This window comes from Euleptes europaea, chromosome 1, assembly GCF_029931775.1.
Source record: "Euleptes europaea isolate rEulEur1 chromosome 1, rEulEur1.hap1, whole genome shotgun sequence".
Lineage (NCBI taxonomy): Eukaryota > Metazoa > Chordata > Lepidosauria > Squamata > Sphaerodactylidae > Euleptes > Euleptes europaea.
The window spans coordinates 159094657-159107386 of record NC_079312.1 but is presented as its reverse complement, the minus strand read 5'-3'; the positions used below and the strand labels follow the sequence as shown (position 1 = coordinate 159107386).

General features: G+C 42.5%; 2 protein-coding genes across 9 annotated transcripts in view; one reads left to right on the top strand and one right to left on the bottom strand.

Annotated features, from left to right (window-relative positions):
* IKZF4 (IKAROS family zinc finger 4) overlaps positions 1–8774 on the bottom strand; it is a 74720-nt gene extending 65946 nt beyond the window's left edge. For all 8 annotated transcript variants that reach the window (XM_056853658.1, XM_056853683.1, XM_056853664.1 and 5 more), the window contains exon 1: positions 8586–8774. The gene's annotated coding sequence lies outside the window, so the exon portion shown is untranslated. The remainder of the gene's footprint in view (positions 1–8585) is intronic.
* PMEL (premelanosome protein) overlaps positions 1–12730 on the top strand; it is a 330809-nt gene that overhangs the window by 198612 nt on the left and 119467 nt on the right. The gene's annotated exons all lie outside the window — the stretch shown is intronic.

Below are 12730 nucleotides of genomic sequence, written 5' to 3'. Positions count from 1 at the left end.
TACAAAGTGATTCCTAGGAAGATGCTACTGGTAATGGAAAGGAGGCAGATCGTTTATCTTTCCTAGTTCCCATGCTAGTTTCACCTCCCCTGGGAAATTCTCATCAGAGACAAACCCTGTGTCAAAGAAATTTGGGAGAGACTAAATTTACTAGGGATATGGGGAAATTACAAATGGTCAAAAGGAAAGGGTGAAAAAGGACCCATGTAACCCAAGCTTCTACACCCCAGTACACATAATTATGGGAATTTGGCAGGAACACAATAAAATTGTTCATTAGTATCTAAAGGTCTAGAAGAACTATACATTCTACCAACGAGGAAACTCTTCACACGAGGATTTCCATGCAAATATGTTGTGCAGATGGGTATGCCTGCAAGCCTGAGAAGAAAACTAAAGTTCCAGAGAATTCCCATTCTCAGAAATGATGGCATACAGTTCCCTCACCTGTACCATTTACCCAACAGATCTGCCTGGAAATCTTCATAGGGACAACCCTATAACAGGCAAAAATGGTTGGATTACCTTACTTTCATTTGGGCAAAAATGGTTGGATTACCTTACTTTCATTTGGGCAATCGGTGAGTTTTAATCATTGCAGAAATACAGCCGGTAAAGCAAATGGAACTGATGGGTGATTGGGGGCCTAGAAAGACTAGAATATAGACATTCCTACAGACCAAGTTTACTTTTTGCATCCAAGACCTGCATTGTACAACTCTGTAACCTGCTTTAAAAGGCACAAGTGTTGCTTGTCCAAGTTCACACAGCAGGTGCTCCAGACTCAGTCTAACCACTGAATCTCACAATTTTTAACTTCATTGTATAAATAAATGCACTTCATAACACCTCACTGGGAAGATAAGCCTCTGTGAAAACAACAAACAAAAAATTTCACAATACCCTACGTCCAGCAAATCGTTTTCTACTAGAAAATACCCAGACCAGATTTTTGCAACCAGACTAATTTTGCAACTGAGGCAGATTTAACCACTCAGGAAAGCATTTGTAAATTGGAGACAGCTGAACCTCTTCTACCCTAAGCCACCATTGTGCCACAAATTACTAGTGATGTGTGTGGGCAATAACTCCTGCTATTTGAAAGGCTACTTTAAGGGTGAAAAGGTATCTGCAGAGCACTGAAATCCTCATCCAGACAGAACCATCATCACACTTCTAGGTTCTCTACAGCCAAGAGTATATGAAACTTGCTTTAAAACAATATCAACAACTGGAGCTCTTAAGATTATGCAACAATTCTTAGATTCCACAATAGATACCAATAGGTTAAAACAGGAGAATTTGCAAGAAGCTACAAGATGAAGACACACAGATTTGTTTAGCGTCTCTTACTCTCTCTCAGGGTTGTCGCAAGGTCTCCCACCCATCACCCTATGATTACCAAATTGTAGATAAGAACCTATCAGTTGGGCTGTATAAGGCATATGTTTAGAAAGGGATCTTAATACCAGAATTGCAAGAATGTTTTGAAGTACATCCCCTTGTAATCAGGGAGTTGGACCAACATAAGTAGCGTGCACAAACTAGCATTGGCAATATCCCCCTTAATTGAGATTTACAGTAGACTAAAGTTTATCTAGTTTTTACTAAAGTGGTTTTTGTCTTTTTGCAGAACTGTGATTTCTTTGGGGCATGGTTTATTTGTCATCGTCAATGCCAGTTCAGCAGCTAGCAAAATAGTGGGACTCTCTAGGCCCACACCACCGCAGACAGCATGATTAATATCTGAGGACCCTGTCAAGTAGCTGAGTGAAAGCTCTAATTCAAAAGAGAGAAGCTCCTTCCTGGCATCTCACTACAGCCTCAAGACCTAGCTAGGACTTTAAGGCTGATACAATCAATCAGCCAGCAGCTTTGCTGAGATAAGATTAAAAACTCATTTTGCTCATCATTCTTCCATACAAAAGAACAAAAAAACAAGTTTACCTCTTCAGCATATACCTAGACAGATCCGTGAAAGTCAGCCCCACTTCCACCTACCACCTGAGAAAGCGCAGATCTGACCTTTAAAATAAAAAGCTGTGTGCCACAAACATTTGAGAGGTGGTACAGAAACACAATGCACTCAGCTAACATTGGTAATGACAGACATACATGTGTTTCAAGATGAAGTGCTCCAGGAGAACAGAGAAATAACCTAGCCTCAGTCTTTCCTCTGCCATTTAGTTCTCCCTGACATTTCATGCCTTCCTCCCTTAGAGTGACCTCATATAACCTCCACCTCTCAGGGTAGGGGGCCAAATATCTGTGGCGCAATAATTCCATTACAGGTTTCTCCTGGCTACATCAATCTCAGAGACATTTAAATCGCCTTGGGGGAAAGTGAGTTAACTGCTAGGCACTACTATTCCAGCTATAACTGGGGACAGATACTAGGATTTGTGGCCAAATGCCCTCGTTCAACAACAGAAAGCACAGGCTGTTGGAACCTGAAGCAGAGATGCCCTTACAGCAGGTACAGATATATCCACTGGCAACCTCAAAGCAAGTTATCGAGAAGACTCAAGATGTTTTGAGGAATACAGTTACAGAGACTGCCTCCTTCTTAATCCCATTCTAAAACCAACCAAGCACAACCTGTTAACACCATCTATGATAGTTTGAACATTAAGGGCACGTAGAGGGAGTTTCTCAGATGCTTCTCCACATTTATGGAACCACCTTTCCGTGGAAGCATAGCAGAATCCTAGCCTGAATAAGTTTCTCAGTCAGCAGAAGACTGTTCAATCTGGCTGAGCATTTAGCAACAGAAAAGTAGGGATATTCAAAATTCATATTTTGGGTGCTTTTTTTTGGTGTTGCCCACCTTTAACACCCAAAATAGTAAGTTAAAAGACATGACTTCCAGGACAGGAGATTTCAGTCAAAAACTTTGTGCCAAGCAGAGAAGACCCACCACCACCACCAAGAGCAACATTGGACTGCTTCTCCAGTTATATAAACTGTAGCTAACTTTAGTCTACAGTACCACAGACTTTTTGTTCAGACCCTAAATAGTTGGTAATTTTGCTTTAAGCCAACCTCATCCCAAGATCGAACCTCATCATGCAACCACACTGCTAAAAACATGAGAAGTATGGACCCGCTAGGGATGCTAGCACCACGTCTCTTGGGGGCTCCCAAGGGAACCAAGATTCATTCGAATCTGGGGTGTAATCCTGCACACCTACCCGATCCTAAATAGTGGATCGGGAAACAGGATTTCTCCTGCTGCCCACGAAGTGCGGTTTGACCCCCAGTTTTGCTGAGAGAGACATCGGACGACTCTCGGAATCCTGGATGAGGTCCCGCCTGGCCTGAGGGGAAACCATTGCCGCAAACATCTCTCTGGAATTAGGCTCAGCTCTCCCCTACCTATTACCATCTAAGAAACGATACATAAACAAGAATACCTACTCTTCTAAAATATGAGTAAGTAACAAGAACTCTTTTGTTTTACCTGGAATTGGAAGTTCCGAAGGAGTGGAAAAAATATCTATAGACTCCGTATCTCCCCATCTGAGGTTTGGATGATTCTTTGACATTTAAAAACATTGGATAAGCCGGCAGGATCTTAATCAAATTAATCGGTGGATAGACATAACAATTGGGACCTTTTGAATGACGTTATAGCCACCAATCAGAAACTCAGAAGTGTAAAGGGGAGGGGCGAGCAGATTCCCCCCACTTCCGGGAGGAGGCTTTTCTGAGTAAACAAATTTTCAAGCCACGTCTTATCCAGAAGCATCAGCTATCGTCTGCCATCACGAGAATACTACGGGATTTGAGACCAGATGTGTGGCATCACTGTGTAACTGGCAAATACTTCCCAAGTTCCTAGGCAAAAGGAAGGAACGGCAGGCGTGCAACCTTATATCCTGTCCCCCGTAACACCACTTTACAACTCACAACGTATACCTGTCCGGATTTTACAAATTAAACCTCAACAAACTACCAGAAGTAGCAACCATGGAAAGTGAGACTAAATTCATGGATCGACTAGTCTCTCTGACAAACAATATCTACGAACTTGTCAATTGGAAACTGGATGTAATTTCGGGAGATCTCAAGGATATAAAAGACCAAATTATGACGATGAGATCAGATATGAAAGAAGGAAGCTCCCCAAACGACAAACCATTAAAAGAAGAATTGAATTGTGCAAAGGAGATGGAAAGCTATGAAGGACTACCAAAGGATATACGTCTGCAAGAAGAAATTGAACCAACCCAATTGACAACCATGGATATGAACGTAAGAGACTTTGACTTTTGTTTGTATGATTTACCTGACGATCTTTTCAAAGTCAACTGGGAGAAATTAAAAGGGCAAAAAGCTGGAAATACCGGGATTTTTCTTCTCGCCTTAGGGATGGAAGAAAATATGCTGCAGATTTACTATCCCCCATCAACTTTCACAGAGGGAATTGCACTAACAACTTCCATGGATGCCCTTTAACGTTCAAAGCTACTGGGAAAAAGAGGAAGATGCTGGAAATTTAAGATAAAGAGACTGGGTCAAAGGGTTTAGTCTTTCTAGGGATTTAATTAAAAAGGACTGATTAAATGGCTTGGCTTTGACAAAAACAGAATAATTAATGGCATTAACATAACTGATACTTATTAGATATGTGGAGAAATGGAGGAATCATAATGATATTCATTCTCAAAGGAAGTTAAAAATGATATTATCTAATCCATTTTTTATTATAAAAATAGTGCTTTTTATTTCTGTTCTTTCTTTTTTATTTTTATTTTCTTTTTTTATTTGAATATAGATAAATGAAATAGCAAATACTTAGATTATGAATAATGTTAAATAAATAAAAAAAATCTTATGAACTTTTGTAACAATATTAGGATTAGAATAATAAACAAAGGAGATTACAAATAAATGACAAGATTGAGGGAGGTGTAGGGGAAGTCTTTATACTTTATTTTTTATCTATATATGTATGTATTTTCAACAATTGTCTATTAGAATTTATACTCTGATGTTTACTTATATTGATTGTTGAATACTTTGTCTAATTAGTATAGAAACATAATTAAAAAAACAAAAAAACCGTAAGTATGAAATCTTAATAAATGATGTAATATTATGGGCTAAGGCTAGCAACACAAGCTTCACTGAAATCCAGACCAAACAGGAAGGTTGCTTGCATAACATTCAAGGCTTTGGCACTTCTTAAGGAGACAATACAACTGTGGAGCAGCCATCAGGAATGGCTCTCTAATAGACTGGGCATACGGAGGGAGAGATGTTCTCAGAAGGGTTTCTTGAGTAATCTTGACATACCCCAAAGGGAAATAGGGAAAGTTGTAGTTGCTAAAACTCATAGATCCAAAGCCATGTAACCAGTAAAGCTTAATCACAAAGTGCAAGCCTGTTTCTCCTGATCCTACCCCCTCACCTATAAGGAAGGTGGATAAGTGGCAAAGGCAGCACCATCCATTTATCTTGATTACAGATGTTTAACTTGTCAAAGCATAATCAGTACTATTCATAAGAAACAAAGCTTCACCTTAGATAAGCCCGAAATATAATAGCAGCTGAAGTGTAATAAAGCGCTCATTAGAGAACTGATGTAGCAAAGTGGCTGAGAGTCTGAGCTGAGAATCAGGAAGTCCTTGGTTCAAATCTCACATCTTCCAGGAACTCTTTAGGCTACCTACTCCCATGCAGCCTGCCCCCGCCCCATCTACAGTAATGATGAACACTGGTCTACCTTATAGGACAACTTTAAGGATTACAAGTGAATGTGAGTGAAGTATTTATAACACTCCACATCATTATTTTATTTGTTTAGTTCGTTTTGTATCCCGCCCTCACTCCCCACTGACTACAATTATATAGACAGTTCTTTTAGGAGTTAGCTCCATTGAACACAGGGGGATTTATTTCCAAATGATCATCCACTGGATCACAATTAAGAGAGAATTTCAAGGCACTTAAAAGTTACCATAAAGCATTGTGTTTTTTGAAGCCACTCAAGGTACTACTTTCCACTTCAAAAAAATCAAAGAAACAGAAACTAATGTAGCCAATAGACTGCAATGAGTGACAATGATTATACACACTAGCATCTTGAAGCTGGCCACAGGTACATAAATCTCCTACAGAAGAACCAAAAAGTAGCATGCCTTCTGCTGTACAGATCCGTGACACTTTATACCCTTTTCAATGAGACAGCAGAGTTTATCTTGAAACCTAACAACCAGTTTTTGGATAAAAAGAGCCTACCGATAATGCCAGCTCACGTGATGTAACTGTGCCAAGCTAAGAAACATGAAACCTTTTTAAGATTCAGTCTCCTGATACATGTTTAGAAGCATTAAATATATGCTAGAGAACAGACGAAGCCTTGCTGTTATCTGATAATCCCCAACTGACAAAGAGAACTTTTTTTCTCTCTATGAATACTGCTTTTTGTGGACAGATATTGTTGCATTTATGGCACTGTGAGTCAGCTTTGGTCCAAGAACCTACTAGCTAGGATCCAACATCTCAGCTCTTATGCACCGTCAATCCAACACTGATCACTTGGTTGGAAGTTGCTCTTCTTTAAATGTAACTGGCAATACGAAGTTAAGACTATCAGTTCAAATGTCTGTCAGGAAAGTCAGGCCATCTATCTTTCAAACATCTCTGTTAAAATAACACAGAAAACACTGTTATAGAACCTAGCAAATCTATGTTATACTAAAACACAAAGCATCTATGTTTTTTAGGAAGACAGGTTAGTCACTTGGAGCAAACCTGCCCCTTCTAGTGGACACTGATTTTCATTGTCTCAAAACAAGTTAATTCCTCTAAGCAGTTATGCAAAGCAATCAAATTTGGGAGTTAGAAAATTGGAATTTAATCCTGGATACAGTGGTACAATCTTCATTCCTAATCAAATGTTAGCTCCAGAGCAAGACACCTGTTTTAAACTATACATCTGAGCTTGATACCATGATGGTTTGGATAAAGGAAGAAATCATCCAGAATGTAAATCTCAATGCATTAGATGCAAGAAATTTAACTAACAAAATAATGACAAGGAATCCCCCCTACAGTTTCTGCATTCTCAAAGCAATAGAGTACTTTCCCCTAATATGTTAAATTACAGTAAAAAAAAAACAACAGCTGACACTTCCATTACATTTTTCCACCCACCCACCCCTCATCCAGGAAGGAATATACTAACTAGTCATTTTCCAATATTCAGTTTAGCAGGAGGCATAATCTGCAAATGGCTGGAAATCAGAGAAACTGAGTGCTAGCAAAGCTTCTTGCCAAGAGAAGTTTCCCTCCAAAAGCAACTCTAAGTCAGATGGCATGATTCAAATATAAAGGGATAATGAAGTGGCACAGCTATGAAGTGGAAGAATGGATTGGACCACATCAGACTACAGGTGGAGGATCAAATTTTTTTAGTGTTCTGCTATGTTAACGCCTCCCAACAAATAGAAAACTAGCAAAACAGACGGAAATGTTCAGCCTTGTCTCTGTGATTTCTATGCTAGATTTCCATTTCCGGGAAGGCTTTTATGCAAAGGAACATTGGAAGCCAGACTCCACCTCCAGCAATTTGAACTGGTACAGCCCATTCTACTACTTACGATTCTGACCATCTCATTACCATATATATCTTCCTCTATACTTGATTATCAAAATATGCTAAGAGACACTGCCAGAAAAGAGACTGCACTGCTGAGTGTGTTCCATGGAGAAGCTTTCCCCAAATCCCTTCCCTTGAAGGGAAACATATTTCTGAAGCTAGAGGGGCCACAATAAGCGGGGGGGGAAGTGTGCCCGAAAAAGTGTGCACCGATCAAAGGAAACACTACCTTCTACCAAATACTCCAAATCTAAACAACAGAATTCAATCCTAAACAAGGCACGATCATCCCTGGGTAGGATGCGCCTGACAAAGACTTCAGCATTGGTTCTTGTACCAATACCAAAATACCAAGACCACGGTCACACAGCCCGGATAACCTACAAGAACCAATGAACTCTGACCGTGAAAGCCTTCGACAAGACTTCAGCATTTTTCCCCTAATGCTCCCACACCCGTATAAGCTGAACTGACAGCATCCCTGCCTTTCTTCTCTGGTTTCCCTGCACTTCAGCAATCGGTTTCAGAGATTCCACGGCTGCACATAACGGTCCCAACTTCTCTAGTTACCATCGCCGTCGACAACCAGTTGTACTTTCACCTGCCACCAGGCACCTGGCAAAACATAAGAACAAGGGCGGCTTTCCCCATAAGCCAACCATCTCTTCAGAAATCTTCCTCAAGCTCCCCCAAGGTACAGCCCAAGTTTTCCTCCACGCCTTTCTCCCTGCGGCCAGTTGTTCCTTAGTTACCACCTCTTCTAACAGCTACTCCTGATAAGGCACCGGCTTTCCTCTACCCACATCATCCCTTCCCAGCCTCGACGAGACCGCCTCTTCCGAAGCCGATCTAAACCTCCAGCGTCTGTCCCTCGCACCCCACCACCCTCCGCCGCCTCACCATCCGACTCCACTTCAAACTACCCCTTTCGCCGTTGTCCCCTCCCGGCCCCCGTACCCCCGCTCCTCTTCCTCCTCACCTGAAAGGGGGGGCTCCAACCCAGCGGCTTCACTACGGGGAGGGGGAGGGCCCCCCCGGCCCAGCCACTGGGAGGGGGGTGGGGGGCGCCGGAGGGGGGCTCAATGGCTCCGCGACGGCGGCTCCATCAGCAGCGCCTTCACCTGAGGAGGGACCGAGCCCCCCTCCCCGAACCACTTCCGGTCCCTCTGCTAGGAGACAGGCACTGGGAGAAGAGCGTCGAGAGGGTCGAGCGGTCGGAGAAAGAGCCCAGGGCATCGTTCCGTCAGAGGTGGGAGAGGGCGAGCGCCGAACACATCGAACGCAGTCCAAGCGTCTCGTTCCACTAGGGGGAGGGAAAACGGTTGAGAATCGAGCGAGTCGATTGGAAGAAAGGGAGTCGTAGCCGGAGGGGTGGGAGAAGCGGCGACTGTACGGAGACTTCCGAATTGCAGGAGCCGTCCGAACGCCTAGCGTATCGATTGCTATCTTAAGAAGCCTCTGCGTCTAGAGTTATGAGAGCGATCAGACAAAACAGTTGAACATCGAGAGCATCGACGCCCCCAGCTAGAAAAGGGAAGGGGGGGCGGGGCGTGTCTGGGCGATGAATATTCGATTAATAGTTGAGTGTCAGGATTACGATATGGGGATTTTTTTTTTTTTAGCTCTTAAGGGAATCGTATTGGTTTGGCCAGCAATCAATAAAGGAATATGAACAGGTGCATGTTTAACAATACACGCTTGATCTATATTTTCTGTATCGCCGAATTGTAACGGCAAACCGATCACTTACTCCAGTTGTGTCCCTTTGAGCAGCCGTAGAATCGAACAGCGTCATAAAAAAAACCCTAGATAATACCGATTATTATGTCTCAGTTGTGGTACTAACATTCAGCTCGTCTGACCGAAACAGGTGTTTTAATCGTGTTTGCAACAAAAACACAGCCCTAAATCTAAATTCAGGCAAGGTGTTCAAATCCGTTTCCAAAAAAAAAACCTATATGCATTCTCTACACACACCGAAAGCAATTTTATTTAAGATGCAAATTCCACTGGTATTCATGGAACTTCCTTCCAAATAAGCATGTTTACGATTTCAGCCTAGATGAGGACAGCCCTTTGTGCTCATGGTTACTCTGAAATAAACTCCAGTGGATACGATACAGTTTACACCTACTTAAAAGTCTACAGGCTTGTAGCTTTCATGGCCCATAACCGTCAGGGTCGAGAGCAAGCTTCCAGTGTCCCACCATGGGGACGGGTCCCGTGGACTCCCCTCGTTCCCTTGGAGGCGCTGTTGGCTGGCAGTGGCTTGGACGAACAGACGCGAGGCGGACATCTTATTTACCATCTTCTTTCTTTCACCGCCAGCCAGCAAACAGACGGTTTCTCATATCTCCCCTTAATGCAGTGCTGCTACCTAGCATCCTTAGCTGAGTTACGCCCTTCGCAGTCCTTTGAAGTCAATGGGTCAGGAGGGGGTAACTTTGCGCAGAACTGCAAAATGAACTTTTTTATAAAAAAAAAAATTGCCATGCATTGCACCTGCTCTTACTACCGCCTCTACCTTCAACTCACTGGTAGAGAATGCAGGGCTTCAGAGTATGGTTGTCTGCCGCCTTGAAGAGACTTGATGTGTGGAAGGGAGAAGTTGAAGTTTTTCACCAGGTGGAGTTAAGCAGCATCACCTGGGTAAAGAACAGCCTACAGGGGCTCTATTAAAGGGATATACCATGTTTTCTAGGCAAGGTGGTGGTGACCCTACCAGTTTGGAAGGCCTGGATTCAAATTCCTCCCCAACCCTAAACACTGCACAAAATGAAAACAGCTAGGACCTAATTCACAGGATTGTTGAGAGGATAGACAAGGCGTTGGCGCAAAGTACTTCAAACATAGTGCTATGATGATTAAAAAATGAATTTGTGCTTTCTTGTCCAGGCAATTTTGGTTTAGAATTCTCTTTGAAGAAAGCAGCCTTGTAATAGGAACACATTAAATTTTGTGGGCTTCATCCCATGTGCGCTAATATAGTCCTCTTTGGAGTTTACAAGCTGATGATTTAGCTAATTAAAGCCCTTTATCCCGCATGTAAATAAGTCACAGTCCATGTTGAAATGATCCAAATTAGGTTTGGTGCTGAGACTTTTGTTTGATCTAAATGCAAAATGCACATCAAAACACCACACACCATCTAATAATGTTGATTGAGGAACAAAATCACTGTTGTGTTGTCCTCAAACTGAGTCATATCACCCCTCCTTTATCTGCAGTGATTATTGCTTTCATAGCACTGTGGTATTAACTGTGCCCTTCCCAAAAAAAAATTAAGGGTGAAAGCAGTCCCAAACAAGAGCTGCTTAGATCTTTTTAAATAGCCCACCCACAGAATTTTAGTCCAATAATATTACATTAAGGGAGGGAAGGCAGCACGGTATAGCTCAATCTTGTCAGATCTCGGAACCTAAGCAGGGTCAGTATTTGGGAGACCACCAAGAAAGACTCTCCAGAGGAAGGCAATGGCAAACCACTCTGTTTCCCACTTGCCTTGAAAGGCGGGGTTTGGGGAGGGACTTCAATGCCATAGAATCCAATTGTCAAACCAGCCATTTTCTCCAGGTGAACTGATCTCTGTCGGCTGGAGATTAATTGTAATAGCAGGCGATCTCCAGCTATTACCTGGAGGTTGGCAACCCTACTATAGACAATTTTGGGATTTTGTGAAAGGTTAGTGGCTGCCATGGGGACCATAGTGCTTCACACCTGGTTGAAAGGCTCCTAGCCAAGTTCAGATGTAAAAGCGTTGCCTCTTTGGCTCCTCCAAAGGACATCCCCCTGCTTTGTGGAAGATACAATTTTGTTTTCAGTTTCAAAGGGTCGCTTTGTTCCCTGCACAGCCTTTAGGAGAGGGGTCCCCAATCTTTTCAAGCCTGTGAGCACCTTTAGTATTCTGACATAAGGTGGTTGATGCAACGGCAAAATGGCTGCCACAGGTAGCAAAGCCAAAATGTCATGGAGTGAGGTTATGCATAACTCTCTTCTGCATTTCAGGCAGAAGCTCTGTTTTAAGAGAATGCCTTTAGAATGAAATTTTAATTTCTTGCATTCACACACAGTATGCAGTGCAGATCCTTGTGTTGTGGTGGCAGCTGTTGGAGCAGCAGCTTTGGAGAAGCACAGCCAATAAGACCTTCAGTGGCCCTGCTGAGCCACACCCACTTTCTAAGAACACTGGGCAGGTGCCAGGAAAGGTGTTGCTGGGCATCGTGGTGCCCACAGGTTGGTGGCCCCTGCTTTAAGAATTCTGGGTCTATGGCCGAGCTGAGGGGCCATGGCTGCAAGATGCTACTCAGAATGGGCTCAGGGCTTCGCAAGGAGTGCCTCAAAGCCCCCAATATCGTCTTAAATACACTTTGCAGAAAGAATGCAAGTTCCCCTGAAATTAACAGGATGTACTTCAATATAAGTATGTCAGGATACCATTTGAGGTGTAAAACACGAAGAAAAAAGTGCCAAAAGCAGAAAGACACATTTTGCTGCCACTTCAGATATACCATTGAATTTAAAGAGTACTCAGTGGGACTCTGTTGGGCAAGGAGGACCCTTTTTTAGCCTGGTTAACTCATCCTGACCCTGATTTTCATGCCTGAATCAGAACTGGAAATAGCAGCTGCAGAAAAAGGAAAGGAGGAAGAATAGAGAAAGAAGAGTGGAAAGAACAAAAACAGGAGACATCAAATCTAAACGAAATTGAGACCTTTTATTATGCACACGCTACTAGAAAAATAGATTCTTGCTCTCTCCAAGGTAACAGCTATAATATTTGCATCACAATACCCAGTTTCCTATAATTGGAGGGGGTTAAAGGCAGGACTAAGTTGTTCTCGTGCGGTACAGAAATTTTAAAGCCAATTTGAGTCTAATGAATTCCCTCCCATACTAGCTTCTGCAGTGAGCCAGACACACATTCACACCCTCTAGAAATAGTATCAATCTAAACTTAATTCTGGATGGATAACAAATGTAGTATAGGTATAACCAAGCGTGTTGACTCTCCCTCTTCCTTGGGACTGTTTGTAACAGGATTTCGGTAACAGGGTTTTTGTTAATTCCACTTTTGTAATTGCTGGAGAATGTCAAGCTTTATTGCATAAGAGATGGGGAAGGTAT